Here is a 22,614-nt window from a genome sequence, read left to right as displayed (position 1 = left end):
AAATCAATTATTATATAGGAAATATATTTAAAAAAATAGATTCTAGTTTCATATTTGGAAAGGACTCATGCAACGAGTTGACTCATTGGAAAAGACTCTGATGCTGGGAAGGACTGGGGGCAAGAGAAGGGGATGACAGAGGATGAGATGGCTGGATGGCATCACTGACTTGATGGACGTGAGTCTGGGTGAACTCCGGGAGTTGGGGATGGACAGGGAGGCCTGGCGTGCTGCGATTCATGGGGTTGCAAAGAGTCGGACACGACTGAGCGACTGCACTGAACTGAACTGAATAGTTATCCATCTTATTTTACATATGTGGATACTGCAAGTTTTATTCAGCAAGCACTTGCTCATAAACCATTTTTCTTATTGCACTGAGTTATAATTTAGGGCACAGTACAAAGTGTCTTCAAGTAAAAGATCCCCAAAATAGCTAAGGTTGCCTGACTGGAGCAAAGGCTTCCTTTCCCCAAAAATCTTAGTCAGATTTATCAGGGGGATCACCAGGTGCTAACCACCAGCATTCTCAGCTAATTTCCTGTACAGCTGGAACTCTCATTAAAACGATCTGCAAGCTAAGTGCTATCTTTTTATATCCTATATCCAAGGCTATTCTCACTCATGTACCAAAAGAATGTTGAAGAGCAGGGGGGCTGGGTTTCCCTCCTGGAGGATTATTCCACTGAGTATCCAGCAGTGCCAGAGCTCCAATTTGTCTTTCTCTTGGATTAAGAGGCAACAAGAGACCATTTGCCTCTCTTTAACTGGCCCTTGAATTGTATTTCCCCAATAAAGCTACTTACCCACATTACATGACATTATAATATTTGCTTTTGCTGACTTTGCCATATGCATGGATAATAAGGTATGGCTTCTTTACTAATTAAAATATTTAGATGACTTAATCTATAATATATATTAAAGACAGTAACACATTCTACACAGAAAAAAAATACTCAACATTTTAATTTCTCAGAAAAAGCAATGCTTGATTTTTATACAGAATCTCAGGGTCCCTTGGTAATAAAATAAGTAGCAAACAACTTGCTGTGGGAGCTGGGAATGAATAAACTATATGTGGACATGGCCAGCATCTCTGCCTAGATAATTTAGATACAATTTAGAAATGATAGGGCTCATCCCAGTACTCAGTATCATGGCAATCCTTGTGACCTAATAATGCCTGCTGGTACTGGAAGAGTGACATTGCTACATCTCAAGTCCTGCTCAAAGCAGTAGCTTGGGCAAGGTATATCTTTCACTTCACTTCACAATTCTTTTACATTCCACCCTTCTCCATCTCCCCATAGACATAGCAATTGCTGAAATAATCCATATCTTATAAGAAGCAAGAATTTATGAGAAGACATGAGAAGAACAGGTCTTTGAGCAAAACCTTTCCTATAATTTGGAGTTATTTGCCCTTATGAATTTCTATCAGGTGGTTTCATTATCTTTTTGTGGAAACTTGATGTTTCGTGGTCTATAGCACTTCCTCCTCAGTCCTGGGAAAGTCTTGAACTGAATTCAACCATGTCCACCCAAACATTCAGTATCCTAAAAAAGGAAAACAATAGAAGTATATTGAATTCCATATCCCAGATCTCTCTAACCAGTATTAGAAAGGTTTCTCTTGGTTGCTTCAATCCATAGATTAAAAATAATTCACAATGTTAGATGACTTATAAAGTCACTGCCTAAAACGAGAAGAAAGGAATGCAGATATTACCTGGTTAAAATCTATATCTCCATTGAACAATTAATCAGAACATTTTTTTTTAGGGGAGGGCATCCCTTTATCAAGAAAAAAATGAGAATAAGAGGATTGGACAGAAAACTCCACTGAAAAGGAATCATGTATCTAAATGAAAAGCTAAATATATGTAAATCTTATACAAAAACATAGGAATTAATTCTTCATGACCTAGGATTAGGCAGTATTCATTCAACAACAAAAACAAAATAAATTAATTAAACTCTATCAAAATTAAAAATTTTTGTGCTTAAAAGGACACCATCAAAAAGTGAAAAAAACAACCCAGAGAATGAGAGAAAATACTTGCAAATGATATATCTGAAAATGGAATTGTATCAAGAACTGGTAAAGGTAAGTTTTCATTCCAATCTCAAAGAAGGGCAATGACAAAAAATGTTCAAACTACCAGTCAGTTGCACTCATTTCATGTGCTAGTAAGATTATGCTCAAAATTCTTCAAGGCAGGCTTCAGCAGTATGTGAACAGAGAACTTCCAGATGTACATGCTGAGTTTAGAAAAGGCAGAGGAACCAGAGATCTAAATGCCAACATTCTTTGGATCATAGAGAAAGCAAAGGAATTCCAGGAAAAACATCTACTTCTGTTTCATTGACTATGCTAAGTCTTTGTGTGGATCACAACAAACTGGAAAATTCTTAAAGAGATGGGAATACCAGGCCACGTTACCTGTCTCCTAAGAAATCTGTATGTGGGTCAAGAAACAACAGTTAGAAACCTACATGGAACAACTGACTGGTTCAAAATTGAGAAAGGAGTAAGACAAAGCTGTATATTGTCATCCTGTTCATTTAACTTATATGCCAAGTACACCATATGAAATGCTGGGCTGGATGAATCACAAACTGGAGTAAGACTGCTAGGAGAAATATCAACAACCTGAGATATGCAGCTGATACCACTCTAATGGCAGAGAGTAAAGAGGACCTAAAGAGACTCTGGATGAAGGTGAAAGAATATAGTGAAAGAGGTGACTTAAAACTCAACATTCAAGAAACTAAGATCATGACATGTAGTCCTAAGTGCTTGTGCTTAGTCACTCAGTCATGTCCCACTCTTTGCAACCCCATTAACTGTAGCCTGCCAGGCTCCTCTGTCCATGGGGATTCTTCAAGCAAGAATATTAGATTTGGCTGACATGCCCTTCTCCAGGGGATCTTCCCAACCCAGGGATTGAACCCAGGTCTCCCACATTGCAGGCAGATTCTTCACCATCTGAGCCACCAGGGAAGCCCAAAAACACCGGAGTGGGTAGCTCTCCCTTCTCCAGGGTCACTTCCCAGCCCAGGTATCAAAACAGGGTCTCCTGCACTGCAGGCACATTCTTTACCAGTTGAGTTACCAAAGAAGCCTCATTAGTCCCACAACTTCATGGTAAATAGAAGGGGAAAAAATAGAAACAGTGATAGATTTTATTTTCTTGGGGTCCCAAATCACTGTAGGCAGTGACGGCAGTCATGAAATTAAAAGATGCTTGCTACTTGGAAGGGAAGCTAGGACAAGCCTAGACAGCGTATTAAAAAGCAGAGACATCACTTTGCTGACAAAGGCCCATCTCATCAAAGCTGTGGTCTTTCCAGTAGTCATGTATGGATGTGAGAACTGGACAATAAGGAATGTTGAGAGCCAAATAATTCATATTTTCAAATTGTGGTGCTAGAGAAGACTCTTGAGAGTCCCTTGGACTGCAAGGAGATCAAATCTCAAACCAGTCAATCCTAAAGAAAATCAACCCTGAATACTCATTAAAGAGACTGATACTGAAGCTGAAGCTTCACAAGTTTGGCAACCTGATGCAAATAGCCAATTCATTGGAAAAGACCCTGATGCTGGGGAAAATTGAAGGTGAAAGGAAAGGGGGCAGCAGAGATTAGATATCATCATTGACTCAGTGAACATGAATTGAGCATACTGTGAGACAGTGGAAGACAGGGGTGCCTGGTGTGCTGTAGTCCATGGGGTCACAAAGAGTCAGACATGACTGAGTGACTAAACAACAACAATCAAGTATATATAAAGAACTCCGACAAAACAACAATAAAAATAACTACTTAATTGAAAATGAACAATCTGAATAAATATTTCTCCAAAGAAAATATACAAATGGACAGTAAATACATGAAGAAGTGCTATCATTAGCCATTAGGAAAATATAAATGAAAACCACAATGAGGTAACACTTCACATGTATTTACTAGGATAGTTATAATCAAAAAGATGGATAACAACAGGTGTTGGCAAAGTTGTAGAGAAATTGGACTCCTCTTCTATTGTTGATGGTAAAATGTTCCAACTGCTTAGAAAAACTATTTGTCAGTTCATTAAAAATGTTAAGTGCAAAGTTATCAAACAGACCAGCAATTCTACACTCAATATATAACCAAGAAATGAAAAGACAAGTGTACAGTCACTCTAAAATTTGGGCACAAATGTTTATAGAAGCATTATTTATAATAGATTAAAAAGTATAACCATCTCAGATATCTATGAACTGATAAATATACAAATAAAATGTGGCATATACATATATTGTAATATTCAGCTATAAAAATACTGCAGTGCTGATAACATACTACATTCATATTTACGATATGAATAAACCTTTTAAACATTATGCTAAATGAAAGAAGCCCATCAGTCACAAGGAACAATGAATTACATGATTCCATTCCAGAGGCAAATGTAGAAAAACAGAAAATATATCAGAGATTGATCGAGTCTAAAGGGTGGTACAGAAATAGGAAGTGACTGCTAATAGATGTAGGATTTATTTAGGGGATGGTGAAAGTGTTCTGAAATTGGTTGTGGTAATGGTTGTACAACTTTGTGAATATAATTTTAAAAAACATGAAATTGATCACTTTAAAAATGCAAATTATAGTTTTAAAATTACATCATAATAAATGTTTAAAAATAGTCCAGGAGATGTTGTTTGCATAAGTGACCAACGACAATCTTACTATTAAATGTCAAGTCAGAACAGAAAGCAGAGTCCAGTTTCTAAGAAGAAACCAAAGTGGTCTAATCTCTCGAATTTGACCTGGGTATTGCTAAACTATTCAGAAGTAACAGAGCTTGAGCAAATGAGGCAGGTTTCAGAGATGATATGTCCAGAATTGGACAGCAGGTCAATATGATCAGCAGATTAACATAATCTTTGTTTGAAGAACTTTAACTACCCCTAGACCAAAAATAGTTCCCAGATTTCTTCCTGTTATATTCTAGAATAAAATGAAGAAAATCAAAGGGCTTTAAAATTACGTAATTCAGTTAAATAACAGAAGAACAGAGCAGTCATGCCACCAGAGATGGATAAATTCACCACTGAAAGTGACAACATGTAGATAAAGCTCAATAGACTTATGCCAATGCATATGCCAATATAAAAGGGAAGCAGATTTTTTTAAATGATCTCCAGTCAGGAGATCATTTTTTTATGATCTCTAGACATTGCTAACAGTGTAGAGAAGGTCACTGGCTGTCACTCTGTGACTCTTAGATGATGGTCATGACTATTATCAAATTCATTTTAACAGTAAGGGGCTCAGAGGGAGTGTGCAAGCATTTGATATAGATACATGTAGAAAGATACCAAGTTGACAGTTATGGAGATGTCTGATGTGCAAAATTAAAAAAAAAAATTATCTCTCCTGTAAAGTAATTTATATTATATTGTGTAGTATTGTACTTTTTAAGACCTGATTCAAAAGTTAATAGTTATATATTTTCATTACATCAATTACTTGGAAATAAAGGGAATGATTTAAAATATATATTTACATACATATGCCATCAGGAAGTGTATTGAAATGTGCTAATTAAGTGAATACTAATGGGAACTGATTATAAACACTGAAGAAATTATCAAATAGAGCTTCATCAGGAGAATATATACTCAATCTAAAAAGAAAATCTTACTTTTGTTATTAAGCTGTTGGCAAGATTTTAGCATAGCTATTTCACAAGAGAAATTTGATTATCATTCCTTGTTACATTTTAAAAGAGGACCTGTTTAAAGATACAGACTACCTAAATCAGAGTGATTTTTACTCAATTATATGCACTTTTTCTTGGGGGAATTTCAGTAGGCTTTTCAAAAGTAACTTCATTCACTGGGCCCACAGACAACATAACCCGTTTTCTTTAGCAATTTTCATTTTTCTAAAATCATGACCTATTTGATATCTTAAAAACAGCAACATTAATTTTAATTTGTCATATTGTAGGATATAAATTGACTAAATGTTAATAGCATTCTTTTTGGGTAATCAGTTCTACATGATTAACCTAAAAATTACCAAAACATTGTTTACTCTTCATTTGTATCTGAAGGAAAAAAACCATGAAGAGTCAGAGTTGGATTAATTTACTTTCTGATTTGTATTAAAACTTGCCACAATGATTCATAATCATTTTACTCGATATTTATCCTGACAAAATAGCTTAATTTTGAAGGCAGCTCATTGGAAAATAATTCAAGGCCAAAAGGTATTTTACTTCATAACTATATATAATTAAGTTGCATGGAAAATACCATTCTAATTTTTCTTGCCTCTTCTTCATTGAATAAAAAACGGGCAAAATACAATCTTGTGAGCACTCTCCTTGGAAGACTTTTTTTTTTTTTTTAATAAAATCAAAGTAGGTAGCTTGTGGTTTTATCACCATCTAGCGGGCTTCCTTTGTGACAGCAAGTGAAAACTAGAGACAAAAAGGCAGGACACAGACCATAGAACTGTCATAATTGAAACTTCCCAGGATTTTCTTTTAAAAGTGATTTAATCTACTGAGGGGCTCACACTAAAGAAGACACTGAGTTTGTGTTCCAGTTAAAAGAAAAAAAAAAAATGAATCCCTCTTCTCTTCTTAAAAATGAAGAAACTGAGACGTGATCACACAAATACTTTTCTTTCTCATTTACAGTTATTTTGAAAATGCAGAAACATCAAGGTCATATACATATATAAATTTATATATATATATTTATATATATATATATTTCTAAATTATTTCATCTGATTGATAAGTGTCATTTATAACTTTATTGCTACTTCTGTCTTGGGTATTTGTTTGGAAAAGGTGTATGGATTCATTATATATTCTAATGTATTGTCTATAGATTATAAGATAAAGTCAAGCATGTATCTGCTGATACTTTTTAAGTTGACCTGTCTTTACACTTAGAAATGTCTCTTAATAGTAGGCTTCCCTGGTGGCTTAGATGGTAAAGACTCTCCTGCAGTGCAGGATCCCTTGGTCGGGAAGATCCCCTGGAGAAGGAAATAGCAACCCACTCCAGTAATCTTGCCTGGAGAATTCCATGGACAGAGGAGCCTGGCAGGTTACAATACATGGGGTTGCAAAGAGTCAGGCATGACTGAGCAACTATCACTCACTTATACATACACACACACATATATATACACATATATACATATTTCCCTGGAGCAACTATCACTCACTTATACATACACACACACACACACACACACATATATACACATATATACATATTTCCCTGGAGCAACTATCACTCACTTATACATACACACACACACATATATATACACATATATACATATTTCCCTGGAGAAGGCAATGGCACCCCACTCCAGTACTCTTGCCTGGAAAATCCCATGGATGGAGGAGCCTGGTGGGCTGCAGTCCATGGGGTCTCTAAGAGTCGGACACGACTGAGCGGCTTCACTTTCACTTTTCACTTTCATGCATTGGAGAAGGAAATGGCAACCTACTCCAGTGTTCTTGCCTAGAGAATCCCAGGGACGGAAGAGCCTGGTGGGCTGCTGTCTATGGGGTCACACAGAGTTGGACACGACTGAAGTGACTTAGCAGCAGCAGCAGCAGCAGCAGCAGCAGCAGCATACATATTTCCCATTCTCATGAAATAATTTTCCCTCATACTACGGATGAACTTCTGGATACTGAATCCAATGTTTTAAAAGTATCATTCTTACTAACTTTAAAATGTATTTGATACTTTGTAAGTGGCAAAATTTTAAAAAAAATATTTCCTGTTTCTACAAAAAATATGCTTTTCTGAATCTTTTTAATGTATATCAAATGAATGAATAAATAAAGTTTATTCATTTAAGGGATTATTCATTAAGAGATTCTTAATCTCACCCAAGTTCTCAAAGGTAGAAAGGGGCAGGGATGAGGGTCAAATCCAAATTTACTAACTTTAAATACAAGTTTCATCTGATGATAGCACAACCAACATTTTAGTGGGAAAAGAGAAGACTCAAGGGTTTTTAATTTCATAGGAAGATCTCTTTAAAATGAATCCAAACAAAGAATAAGAGTTTAATAGGTCAGAGGAGATATGGAGATGCTATAGACTGAATGTTGGTACACTCCCAGTGTTGAAATCTAACCCCCGATATGAAGGAGTAGAGTATCTTTTTTACAGGTAATATACCAGAAAATTCTTGAATAGTTCTACTTCAGCCCACCCAAGGGCTTTTTTTATTATTTTCTGTGTGTGAATAATGCCTTCCCCTGAAAACATTTGGGCTTGTATACTGTCACCAACAATATCTAGACTGTTTGAAGCCTATGAAAGTCTAATATTCTACTGGTCTAATATGGTGATAAGACAGAAGCACAAGATGATCCACAGTCTTTATGCCTTGTATTATGTTTTGAGCATGCTATTTGGTAAATTCTCTATACTAACACGAAGAAATCTACTCAGGGCCCTAAAGAGGAAGGAAAAATATCAGTTATCAAACATCAGTTATCAAAAACAAGTCATCTCAAATGGAAGGCATAGTGAGCGTAGTGGTCAATCAGTTCTGCTCACTCTGAAATTGTTCAAAGGGAAATAACTATTAGAGGTATGAAGTGACAGTATAAAGCCTGGTTATAAACTAAGGTTATCTTAAGTTAATATTTATCTACTTTTAAGTCCTCCTGAATAATGTTTATTTCTTAAACTTAATTTTCTTATTGTTCTCTATAAAGAGTTACTTAAATAATGTGGTGCCTAAAAGGGAGAAAAATTTGTCTCATATCACCCCATTTTCTAGTCCTTTAAAACCTTCAATCAGGAAAGGATTCAGAAAAGGTGATTTTTTAAAATGAATCCAAAGAATGAGTTTAATAGGTCAGAGGAGGTATGGAGGTACTATAGACTGAATGTTTATATACTCCCAGTGTTGAGATCTAACCCCCGATATGACAGTATTTGTAGGTGGGCCCTTTTGGAGGTTGTTAGGTCCTGGGGGTGGCGTCCTCATGAATGAGATTAGTGCCTTTACAAATGAGATGCCAGAGAGATACCTCAGCTCTTCCACCATGTGAAGACATAGCAAAAATACAGTCATCTGTGAACCAGAAATATACTAAATCTGCTGACACCAGGATCTTGGACTTCCAGCCTCCAGGACTGTGAGAAATAAATTTCGGTTGTTTGCACGTCACTCAGTCTATGAAATTTTGTTACGGCAGCCCAAATAGAAAATTGGAGACCTGAAAAATATGTGAAATTTGCAAAGCTCACTGTTTTGATGCAAAGTACATCAGACAACATTGAGGTTTTGTTTATAGAAAAGATATGAATCATATGGTAGAAATGTAGGTTATAGCCAGGATAGGAGGTGGAATGTAAGAAAGCAGAAGGATTTTGAAAAGATATCTATAGGTAATTGTCCCTCAGTAAGAGTGTGACATGATCTCAGAAGATATATTTCAGGAAAATTTAGAGAAAATTGATTTGCATGGAGCTATTACAGAAGGAAAGACATCAAAGGAACAGAAAACTGTTAGGATCAGTTGTCTAAGTACAATAAGTCTAGTATAAGCAGGTCATAAGTGAGAATAGGGGAAGTCTTTGGGAATGAAATAATGCATATGAGATCTACGGTAAAAAATAAGAAATCAAAAGAGATTGACAACTCTTCCTGAAAATGACAGGTGAAGGGGAGGGAGGAGCAAAAGTGTTCAAGCTAAGGATGAATGGCAGAAAGAAAATTACAGTTAGCAAAACTTGGAATGTCAGAAGTCAAAGCAAATATTGGAAGGAAAAAAAAAGGTAAAGATAGAATAATATTTCTTAATCCTGAGATACCATTTGGACACCCATTTGGAAATGTTCTATAGGATTTGGGATTTTAGAATTATATTACAGGAAAGAGATCATGGATTATAGTGAATGACTTCTTTAAGGGAAAAGAGTAGAAGGATTTAAATAAAGAACGAAAAGAAAATGACCCAGCAAAGAAACTGCTTAGAAAGTTCAGTGAAATTAGAAAACATTCAAAGTAGTACCAGTAGGGAAGTCCCCTTTTTCAAAACATGAATCAGTGACTATTTCAGCAATATAATTAGATCTTCATGATCAAAATTTAAATTCTAAAACTGTCAATTATCTTTCATTAAAACCTGTAAGTAACTGGGACAGTTTAATTAAAAAAACAAAAACATTGAAAGAAAATGTGGCTTTATTTTAGCAATGATTCTTACCAAGATTAGTTCCCTTAGGATTCTAGCTATTCTTGAGCTGTAAGTAACTTACATAGTACAAAAAAAAAAAAAGAAAACTATATACTCTATCAATAAAGGAAATATATTTAAAGACACTGATTCTAAGCTATAATTCTAACTTTAGAAATATATTTGGCGTTTAAAGACTTTTTAATTATATTGTACCCTAAACAAAAGTTTTCAGGAGCAAAATCAACTTCTTACATTCTAGAAAAGTAATCATATTTTAAAGGTCATGTTTTCTCTCAGATTTACTGAAACATTCCACCAGTGACATAATATTCTTTAAGTGCTGTGGCCAATGTACCAGGCACATTACAAATATTATTTTATATTTTAGGATATCATGTAAATATAATATTTTTTAATAAATTTTTGCCTAGGTATCATGTTCCTGTTCATTCACTCACTGAAAAATATTTTTTAAGCACTTAGGATGTATCAGTGAATAAACAGAGAAACATCTTTGCCCTCTCATTAAATATGGTTGCAGTTCAGATTACGATGTTGAACCCAACTATAACTTGACCCTATGACATGTGGAGCATTTGCTGTTAAATTTATCAGCGCATTTATGCTCCGTATGTGTAAAAATCATCCTCCCCCGCCCTCAGGAAATCTATGTCTTTCAAGTGTGAGGGAAATGAAATGACCTTTACTCCTGTCTACTTTAATAATGCTTGTATTGTTAATTTTCAATAAAATGTTCCATGTCCCACTCTTCAAAAACAAACATACTTATACTGTAACTTAGATTACAACGAAAGATAAAAGACAGACAAAATTCCAAACAACTGACCACTGAGAGTGCATGCCTGAACTTTGTCCTTCCTGGAGGGACCATAGATTTTGCACTTAATTAAGTAGTGACTGAGCAATGGATTAGTGTTCTCAATGATTTTCTGATTTAGTTGACTAACTGAAAATTTCCACAGGGCAGAGCACAATTTACTTGTGTGCCCCAATTAGCACTGCTAACTGGGGCACAAAATTGGCATAAAATTGGACCCTGATTTTGTATTAGCCACCATTCAGGGAATGGCAAATAGCCAGAAGACTCAAAAGGAAGCCCTTAGAATCCTTCCTTTTCTTATTTGTTAAACCATACAGTGGTCCAGTTTTATTTTTATAGGAAAGTTTACAGTTTATGGTCTACTGTGGATTATCAAAAGGAGTGTGATTAATTAAGAGGGGCATGAGGATTGAAAGCCTAACTCTGAGAGATATAAGGGCAACCAAGGCACTGGAAATTCTTTTCTATAAGTTCTTGAGTGCAAAGCTGAATCCCAACAGCAACTTTTTTTGTAGACAGATATCCATTAAAATGCTGGAAGTAATTTGTACCTGACAAAGAAAACTTGTGTCATATTTCCATAGATTATTTGTTTGTAAGGTTCATGTAGCCACAATCACATTTTCTATCTGTGCATCACAGGTTTTCTGTCATTTGTATAGTCTTTCAGAGGCCCAAAGAGCCACATTTAAAGACAAGACTTTTTAACACATCTGTTTGCCATTTGAAAGCCCAACATTGTCTTTAGTCTAAAACTGCATTTTCCTGCTCTTTATTCATTTAATAATAGGCTTCAGTACAAACACGTAGTAATGTTACCAAAAGGGCAAGTGCAGTAAGTAGCCTTATGAAGGGAAGTCTGCCAGCTTTTCCTAATGCAAATTGGGAATCTTGTTAAAATATGATTGTCCACAGAACCTTTGCCGAATAAAAACATCTCTTCTTCAGAAACCTATCTTGGGAAAAGAAACCATTAAAATGAAAAGGTAATCTACAGAATTAGAGAAAATATTTACACATATATATTTGTGTATAAGACTGTGTGTGTGTGTGTATAATAAGGAGTTAACATTTAAAATATATAAGGAACTCAATAACAGAAAAGCAAATGATCCAATTAAAAATGAGAGAAAGGACCTGAACAGACATTTCCCTAAGAAGACATACAAATGATCAACAAGGACACAAAAACATGCTCAATGTCACTAATCATCTGGAAAACAGAAATTAAGTCCACAATATCACCTCACATCTGTTGCTGCTGCTAAGTCGCTTCAGTCATGTCCGACTCTGTGCAACCCCATAGACGGCAGCCCACCAGGCTCCCCTGTCCCTGGGATTCTCCAGGCAAGAATACTGGAGTGGGTTGCCATTTCCTTCTCCAATGCATGAAGGTGAAAAGTGAAAGTGAAGTAGCTCAGTCGTGTCCGACTCTTAGCGACCCCATGGACTGCAGCCTACTGGGCTCCTCTGTCCATGGGATTTTCCAGGCAAGAGTACTGGAGTGGGGTGCCATCACCTTCTCCATCACATCTGTTAGAATACTTTTTATCAAACAGACAGAAGATAATAAGTGCTGGTGATGATGCAGAGAAAAGTGAACTCTTGTGCACTAACTGTATGAATGTAAGTTGGTACAACCACTATGGAAAACAACATGTAAATTCCTCAAAAAGTTAAAAATAGAACTACCATATAAACCAATAAGCCTACTTCTAAATAACGTATCTGAAGGATATGAAATCAGTATCTTGAAGAGGTATCTACAGTCCCATTCATTGAAACCTTATTTACTATGAAAGACATGGAATAACTTAAATGCTGATAGATAAATGGATAAAGAAAATATAATGAAGTATTATTCAGCCATAATAAAGAAAAAAATACTAAGATTTGTGACTTCATGGATAGACTGTGAGAGCTTTTTGGTAAATGAAATAAATCAAATAATTAAAGACAAGAACTGTATGATTTTATATGTGGAATCCATAAAAGTTGAACTCACAGAAGCATGAAGTAGAACAGTGGTTTTCAGGAGCTGGGTGTTGGGGGAAATGAGGAGATGTTACTCAAGGAGTACAAACTTGCTATATGGGGAATAAGTTCTGGAGATCTAATGTACAGCATGCTTCTGCTGCTGCTACTAAGTCACTTCAGTCGTGTCCGACTCTGTGCGACCCCAGAGACGGCAGCCCACCAGGCTCCCCCATCCCTGGGATTCTCCAGGCAAGAACACTGGAGTGGGTTGCCATTTCCCTCTCCAATGCATGAAAGTGAAAAGTGAAAGTGAAGTTGCTCAGTCATGTCTGACTCTTCGCGACCCCATGGACTGCAGCCTACCAGGCTTCTCTGTCCAAATAACAATACTGTATTGTATACGTGAAAGCTGCTATGAGAGCAGATATTAAATGCATTCATCATAAACAACAAAAATCTTAATTATATGTAATAAAGGATGTGTAAACTAACATTTTTTTGGTAAATATTTCATAATATATACAAATCATCCCATTGTAAACTTTAAACTTACACAATATTGTATACCAACTCTATCTTTTATTCATTTTTTAAACCTAAAGCTGCTCAAAAATATTAATTAAAAAATACAACCGTATCATAAAATATATAGTACATGTCCTTTCGATTTTCCAAGAAACTTGTTTTTTACAGAATTAGTAAAAGGGAGCCTCTGATTCAACAAGTCCATAAAATGTTCACATAACTACTCAGAGTGAAAGATAAAGAGATAGATTCATGATCTTTCTTCACTCAAAGAATCCCTATATCCTTTACTCTTAAGCCATTCCATCTGAAATGATTAAAACAAAAACTGAAATCTTATGCAACAATGAGCTGTAAATACAGCCAGCCATCACATGTATGAGAAGAAAATGTATATAAGTGATGTCTGTATGCATTTAGTGTTGCATACACAGAATTTTGATTTGAAATTCCCATCTATTAAAAATACAACAATTCAGGAATAAGGACTAGCTATATCCGTATGCAAAAACATATATACATACAAACACATATACAAGCTTACAAATACAAAAATTCACACTGTCAATGTCTTTGAACTCAATTTTCCACAGGTGATTTTATCTGAATTCCAACTATATACATGAAAATGGTAGATCTGAAGCTTTCTCAGCCTTTTCTGAGGTGGGATAATATCAATGTCTACTTAACTTTGATCATGAAGCCCTAGGAAAGGGATCATGTCATCTCCCCTATTGAGAATAATTGTAGGAATTTTATCAGTACCTCCCTCAAATAACAATTAACAATAATAATAATGGTAATGTGAGAGCCAGTTTGAGCTGTAATGATACCCTAGATGAAATAAAAATCTGCCATCCTCTCTATCACTACATCCAGCCAGCTTGCTAATCAAATACTGGCAGAATGAACTGGAGTTTAAATAGCATCATTATTATGATTTAAATGTAAGTTCTTGTGAAAGACTGACAACCTTGGAAAGTAAAGTCATCCATTTATCCACAAAATAGGCAGAGCACTTGAAGGGACAATACTTGCTTCCCCTCCACTGACCTGCCAAGCAGTTTGAACTCTTTTCCAAAAGACCACATCTGGTGAGAAGAGAGTCTTAACCATTAGGGAGCAGATGCCCACATCATCGTAACTAAAATAACAGTGCTGGCAAATTGGAGTCATAAAGATCCCTATGTGCTGTTCTAAGAAGACCCACAAACGTTCAGGCCACTGCATGTGTCAAGAAACTGGTAAATCATACTCCCTGTCTTGGGAAATTTGCATATGATAGGATGTGATTAAAGATGGGAGGTTTATCTCAGCCTGCATTCCATCTCCACATGTTACTATGTGACAGACTTTGAGAATCTATTATTCTATAGGGGCTTCGTGGGAAAGATCAGTGTAATCAATGAGCCTTTCTCTACTCTCTACATAACAGTCTACTCACCTTGTTCTCTACATCTCAAAAGTCATAAGCAAGTTCAAGTACTGATAATCAAATTTTCATTACACTTTCTCTAAGATATCAACTAACATCATCCCACACTGTCATGTTCATTGCAGACTTCCTTTGAGTTCTCATGCTACTCCATAATTATTTTAAAGCCTTTTATTTTTTGTCTGAATCAGCAATCTCAGAAAGGAGATTCTCTTTTATTGGGACAAATAACACCTATATATAAAAGACAAATTCTGTTTCTGAGCCCTTTGAGATAGATAGCTCATATTCCACGTTCTTTATTTGGATTAGTTCATTCAGTTCTCAAAATCCCATTTCACTGATGAGACAAATGAGGTCACTGAAGACAGATTGAGGAGGTCAAAATACAAAGATAGTAGTCATGTTCTTCTTCCTACTCCCCAACATTTTAAGCAGTATACCACCAAGTCCACGAGATGGACAATATTATATGAATTGTCATCAAATTCCATTTGAATCAAAATCAGGTTCAAGGGAAACGGATTTTTTACCCATGAGGGTAACTATGTCCATAGGCAGAATCTCACCTTGTACTATTTGGCTTCTCTAAATCCACTGCTGACATGTATTTGATAAATGAGTAAAATCTAGGGAGAATGCCTTAAAAATCATTATTAAAAAATATTTCATATCTAGAAATACTATTGACATACAACAATAAAATTAGGGTGGGATAAGTCAGAAAGAATCTTCCACATACACTCAACACAAAAACATGCTAAGTTCCATGTATCAATAATACCTGTTCGCTCTGCCCTCAGTTCAGTTCAGTTCACTCTCTCAGTCATATCCGACTCTTTGTGACCCCATGAACTGCAGCACACCAGGCCTCCCTGTCCATCACCAACTCCCAGAGTTTACCCAAACTCATGTCCATTGAGTTGGTGATGCCATCTAACCATCTCATTCTCTATCATCCCCTTCTCCTCCTTCCCTCAATCTTTCCCAGCATCAGGGTCTTTTCAAATGAGTCAGCTCTTCGCATGAGGTGGCCAAATTATTGGAGTTTCAGCTTCAACATCAGTCCTTCCAACGAATACCCAGAACTGATTTCCTTCAGGGTGGACTGGTTGGATCTCCTTGCAGTCCAAGGGACTCTCAAGAGTCTTCAACACCACAGTTCAAAAGCATCAATTCTTTAGCACTCAGCTTTCTTCACAGACCAACTCTCACGTCCATACATGACCACAGGAAAAACCATGGCCTTGACTAGATGGACCTTCATTGACAAAGTAATGTCTCTGCTTTTTAACATGCTGTCTAGGTTGGTCATAATTTTCCTTCCAAGGAGTAAGCGTCTCTTAATTTCATGGCTGCAATCACCATCTGCAGTGATTTTGGAGCCCAAAAAGACAAAGTCAGCCACTCTTTCTACTGTTTTCCCATCTAATTGCCATGAAGTGATGGGACCGGATGCCATGATCTTCGTTTTCTGAATGTTGAGCTTTAAGCCAACTTTTTCACTCTCCTCTTTCACTTTCATCAAGAGGCTTTTTAGTTCCTCCTCACTTTCTGCCATAAGGATGGTGTCATCTGCATATATGAGGTTATTGAGATTTCTCCCGGCAATCTTGATTCCAGCTTGTGCTTCCTCCAGCCCAGCATTTCTCATAATGTGCTCTGCATATAAGTTAAATAAGCAGGGTGACAATATACAGCCTTGATGTACTCCTTTTCCTATTTGGAACCAATCTGTTGTTCCATGTCCAGTTCTAACTGTTGCTTCCTGACCTGCATACAGGTTTCTCAAGAGGCACGTTAGGTGGTCTAGTATTCCCATCTCTTTCAGAATTTTCCACAGTTTATTGTGATCCACACAGTCAAAGTCTTTGGCATAGTCAATAAAGCAGAAGTAGATGTTTTTCTAGAACTCTCTTGCTTTTTCAATGATCCAGCGGATGTTGGCAATTTGATCTCTGGTTCCTCTGCCTTTTCTAAAACCAGCTTGAACATCAGGAAGTTCACAGTTCACATATTGCTGAAGCCTGGCTTGGAGAATTTTGAGCATTATTTTACTAGTGTGTGAGATGAGTGCCAATTGTGTGGTAGTTTGAACATTCTTTGGCATTGCCTTTCTTTGGGATTGGAATGAAAACTGACCTTTTCCAGTCCTGTGGCCACTTCTGAGTTTTCCAAATTTGCTGGCATATTGAGTACAGCACTTTCACAGAATCATCTTTCAGGATTTGAAATAGCTCAACTGGAATTCCATCACCTCCACTAGCTTTGTTCGTAGTGATGCTTCCTAAGGCCCACTTGACTTCACATCTCAGGATGTCTGGCTCTAGGTGAGTGTGAGTGATCACACCATCATGATTATCTGGGTCGTGAAGAACATTTTTGCCCAGTTCTTCTGTGCATTGTTGCCACCACTTTTTAATATCTTCTGCTTCTGTTAGGTCCATTCCATTTCTTTCCTTTATTGAGCCCATTTTTGCATGAATCATTCCCTTAGTATTTCTAATTTTCTTGAAGAGAGCTCTAGTCTTTCCCATTCTATTGTTTTCCTCTATTTCTTTGCACTGATCGCTGTGGAAGGCTTTCTTATCTCTCCTTGATATTCTCTGGAACTTGGCATTTAAATGGGTATATCTTTCCTTTTCTCCTTTGCTTTTCACTTTTCTTCTTTTCACAGCTACTTGGAAAGCCTCCTCAGGCAGCCATTATGCTTTTTTGCATGTCTGTTTCTTGGGGATGCTCTTGATCACTGTCTCCTGTACAAAGTCACAAAATTCCATCCATAGTTCATCAGGCACTCTATCAGATCTAGTCCCTTAAATCTATTTCTCACTTCCACTGTATAATCATAAGTGATTTGTTTTAGGTCATACCTGAATGGTCTAGTGGTTTTCCCCACTTTCTTCAATTTAAGTCTGAATTTGGTAATAAGGAGTTCATGATCTGAGCCACAGTCAGCTCCCGGTCTTGTTTTTGCTGACTATATAGAGCTTCTCCATCTTTAGCTGTAAAGAATATAATCAATCTGATTTCAGTGTTGACCATCTGGTGAACTCCATGTGTAGAGTCTCCTCTTGTGTTGTTGGAAGAGGGTGTTTGCTATGACCAGTGTGTTTTCTTGGCAAAACTCTATTAGCCTTTGCCCTGCTTCATTCTGTATTCCAAGGCCAAATTTGCCTGTTACTCCAGGTATTTCTTGACTTCCTACTTTTGCATTCCAGTCCCCTATAATGAAAAGGACATCTTTTTTGGATGTTAGTCCTAAAAGGTCTTGTAGGTTCTCATAGAACCATTCAACTTCAGCTTCTTCAGTGTTACTGGTCAGGCCATAGACTTGGATTACCGTGATATTGAGTGGTTTGCCTTGGAAATGAACAGAGATCATTCTGTCATTTTTGAGATTGCATCCAAGAGTCTGCATTTCAGACTCTTTTGTTGACCATGATGGCTACTCCATTTCTTCTAAGGGATTCCTGCCCGCAGTAGTAGATATAATGGTCATCTGAGTTAAATTCACCCATTCCAGTCCATTTTAGTTTGCTGATTCCTAGAATGTCAATGTTCACTCTTGCCAACTCCTGTTTGACCACTTCCAATTTGCCTTGATTCATGGATCTAACATTCCAGGTTCCTATGCAATATTGCCATTTACAGCATCGGACCTTGCTCCTATCACCAGTCACATCCACAACTGGCTGTTATTTTTGCTTTGGCTCCATCCCTTCATTCTTTCTGGAGTTATTTCTCCACTGATCTCCAGTAGCATACTGGGCACCTACCGACCTGGAGAGTTCCTCTTTCAGTATCCTATCATTTTGCCTTTTCATACTGTTCATGGGGTTCTCAAGGCAAGAATACTGAAGTGGTTTGCCATTCCCTTCTCCAGTGGACCACATTCTGTCAGACCTCTCCACCATGACTCCTCCATTTTCGGTAGCCCCACAGGGCATGGCTTAGTTTCATTGAGTTAGATAAGGCTGTGGTCTGTGTGATCAGATTGGGTAGTTGTCTGTGATTGTGGTTTCAGTTTGTGTGCCCTCTGATGCCCTCTCTCAGTGCCTGCCATCCTACTTGGGTTTCTCTTACCTTGGATGTGGGGTAGCTCCTCTTGGCTGCTCCTGAGCAGTCTGGCAGCTGCCACTTCTTTATTAACTAGTCTTTTATTAACTACCTTTAGCCTTTTCAACCAAAAACAAAACAAACTTCACCAATGTTGCTATCAAAACACACATACACCTAAAATCAGGAAGTGATAGTTCAGACAAAATTTTTAACATTAAATAAGTTATAAGTGGCTCTAATCAATAAATTTTCTCATAGAGGGAGGTGAAATAAATGTCATCACTTAACCAAAAATTACCATGGCAAATGTTGCTAATCGACTGAACTGGTCTTTCCTTTCAAACTGTTATAGGGTGTTAGAGTCATTCTTAACAAACTCTCCATGCCACAACATTTGGAATTGAACTGTAAAATTAATTTCATTTCTTATATTTCTTGAGAAAATACTGTATCAATTTAACTATTAGTGCCAAAGGAATTATTATATAATCCCCAAATACAGAAGAAAAATGACATATGTATTTTATTGTGCTGTGCCTCTTTTCAAATCATCTGTCACAATTAACTACGTGGCATATTGTTCTGGGCAGAGGGCTCAGCAGTAACCCTCATAGAACTCTACTTCTCATTCACATGGTTTTAAAGGGGTTTATTTAGACTTTGCTACCATGTTCAGCTACTAATCAGCCTTTATTTTACTTTTTGGTGTCTTCTTTGCTACTTTTCCCTTTGTAGGAGGAAAAAAATGTTAATTCTCATTGAATAAATTTGGCCAGCTTTAATTTTCAAGAAATAAGCTCCCTTCTGGAGATGTACCTTAAAAGGAAGCAGAAGAAAACTTAGGAAACTGAGCTCTAGAAACCGTCTACTTATAACTGCAGAGAAGCAAGGAAGATGCTTGTACTGCAAAGATTCTCTGTGCATCACAAATGCCTAAGTATCTTCAAAACCAGCCTTTAATGAAAGAAGGAAATATGCAAACATGAAAACACAACTATTTCCCATAGGGATCAAAAGAGAAACATCTCAAAATTCAACTCATATTTATTGAAAATTGTACATATTGTGAATGGAAAACAAGTTGAGAATGGCCTTTATCTTAAACCTAAGACGTGAATCTAAATTCTACCCTCATGTCATCAGACCCACTATTATCTTGCCAAGAATTATATTACTTTCATTTGGTGCTGGATTAGTTTTAAGCAAAGAAATTACATAGAATCAATTATTGTTCCCAGAGGCTTTTTATTTACGTTTAATAACCTTGAAAACTGGAATGAAAATTTTCTATATTAAAAACTTTGATTTTTTTGTTTCCTCTCCATATGAAGCGAAACACATTTTAGTATCCTAACTGACAATAAACTTGGTGAAAACTGGCTAATCAGGAGAGGAGCTTATAGGATAGTTAAATGACTGAGGAAGTGGTTGTGACACTGATATAGAGTCTCAACAGCTATTAAATCAGCAATCTCCTTTCTCCCACCTTTCCCTTTAAACTTTAATCACATTGCATTGGGAGAAAATTTAGGGTGAATAGTATTTTTCTTTATTTTCAATCAATTTTAAATCCTTGATAGGAAGCTTAATTCTGTTGATTATTTTCTAATTTAAAGAATTTTAGAGACAGACAAAGACTTACAAGATATCTCATGAATCCTCTTATTTTACAACTTAAGAAACAGAAATAAAGATGAGAGCTTTCAACAATGCCATGCAATTAAATGGATGTCTGACACCAGATTCCCATTCCAGCATAATTTTTAACAATTCCTATTATCACCGAAATATTTTGTCTTCTTTTCCTCGTGAGTTTATTGACTTATCGTCTATTAATTTTTTTTTTTTTTCCCTTCTCCCTTCCCAGCTGGAGAAGGCAATGGCACCCTACTCCAGTACTCTTGCCTGGAAAGTCCCATGGACGGAGGAGCCTGGAAGGCTACAGTCCATGGAATCGCTAGGAGTCAGACACGACTGAGCGACTTCACTTTCACTTTTCACTTTCGTGCATTGGAGAAGGAAATGGCAACCCACTCCAGTGTTCTTGCCTGGAGAGTCCCAGGGACGGGGGAGCCTGGTGGGCTGCAGTCTATGGGATCGCACAGAGTCAGACACGACTGAAGCAACTTAGCAGCAGCAGCAGCCCTTCCTAGTACCTGTATGAAAGAGCTTCCAGGCATATATATAGTCATTCACTCATTAAATGGAATCTTTATGGAATATAGCATTCCAGATTGTGAGGACTGAGAGATAAAACATAGCCATGAGAACAATATGTTCTTTAGAGATATCACATAATTTTAAACTAATGCAACATTAACAGAGCCATTGGTTGTCAAGAGAAAATTACCATTAATCTAGACCTAAACATAATCAGTTTTCATAGTAGGGGAGACTTGAGAAGAAATGTAGGTACCTTGTCAGTACAGTCAGCCCAGGTACTTTTGGCTCTGACAAAACTATGGGGGACCTGCTTAGACCTTCTTAGGTAGCAGAAGTACCAAGGGGATAAGAAGGATTCTCCACTCCATCCTCAGTGTGCAGTGAATTTGACTTTACCCTAGATATCTCTACTTCAGAGCCCACCTAGAGCAGGAAGAAAACTGTTTACTCAAGCTGCTTACCAAGCTTCAGAAGTTCTAACCAAAGGCACTAATGTTCCCTAATGGCCTCATTTTTAGAACCAACTTCATCTTTCCTCTCAAACCTCAGTTCTCTTTTTATTATATCTTAAATAAGTCACATCTGATGGCCTTCAAACTTTTTGGAACAGACTTTTTCTAGTTATGGATATTTACTTATTTATCAGATAACTTAATCATAAATTATTATTCTAATAATGACTTGTGCATAATTAGAATGTATACAAAATTCAGACACCTTTAAAGGGTGAGATGAGATAAATAATATTTATACTTTGTATTTTAATTTTTTGTTAAAAGTACCAAAAGCTTTGTGTTCTCACAAAAGTATTGTCAACCTATTTTAGTGAAATAGTGTGGTTGAATTTACTATATTATTTGTGAAAATATTTTTAACACTTTAATGAGATGCAATTCTTGATTTAGTTTATTCCAATCACTGACTTTAATGGTTCTCATAGGTTAAAAGTGTATCTTGCAGGAATACATAGACATAATTGGAATGTCCATATTTGTAATTTCTACTTATATCCATCTTTTCAATCTTAACTACCAATTATGCAAAGGTTATATATATGTTTAAAATTATCTAGTAAATTTTCACTGTCCTTGATGTCAGCCCATTTTTTCTTTACTATTTGTACATTATAGCATATTGATAAAATCCATTCAATATTCATTGAGCTTTTCACTTGGTGTGTTTTAAAATATTGTAAGTTTCCAAGTATTGAACAGAAAGTGAAAGTGAAAGTTGCTCAGTTATTTCCAACTCTTTGCAACTCCATGGACTATACAGTCCATGGAATTCTCTGGGCCAGAAAACTGGAGTGGGTAGACTTTCCCTTCTCCAGGGGATCTTCCCAACCCAAGGATGGAATTGGGCTCTCCTGCATTGCAA

The 22,614-nt window shown here is 36.5% G+C and overlaps 1 long non-coding RNA gene across 2 annotated transcripts in view; it reads right to left on the bottom strand.

The window, feature by feature from the left end:
• Positions 1 to 1,340: 1,340 nt before the first annotated feature.
• The window catches only part of LOC123331512, a 277,777-nt gene continuing 256,503 nt past the window's right edge, over positions 1,341 to 22,614 (bottom strand). The window contains exon 6 of one of the 2 annotated variants that reach the window (XR_006548168.2): positions 1,341 to 1,560. This is a non-coding gene — a long non-coding RNA (uncharacterized LOC123331512). Of the gene's footprint in view, positions 1,561 to 21,203; positions 21,244 to 22,614 lie in introns of those variants that run through there. The other variant, XR_006548175.2, reaches the window with a different exon arrangement.

Source organism: Bubalus bubalis, chromosome 2, assembly GCF_019923935.1.
Source record: "Bubalus bubalis isolate 160015118507 breed Murrah chromosome 2, NDDB_SH_1, whole genome shotgun sequence".
Taxonomy (NCBI): Eukaryota; Metazoa; Chordata; class Mammalia; order Artiodactyla; family Bovidae; genus Bubalus; species Bubalus bubalis.
Note: the sequence above shows the minus strand (reverse complement) of the source record. Positions and strands in the feature narration are given on the sequence as shown.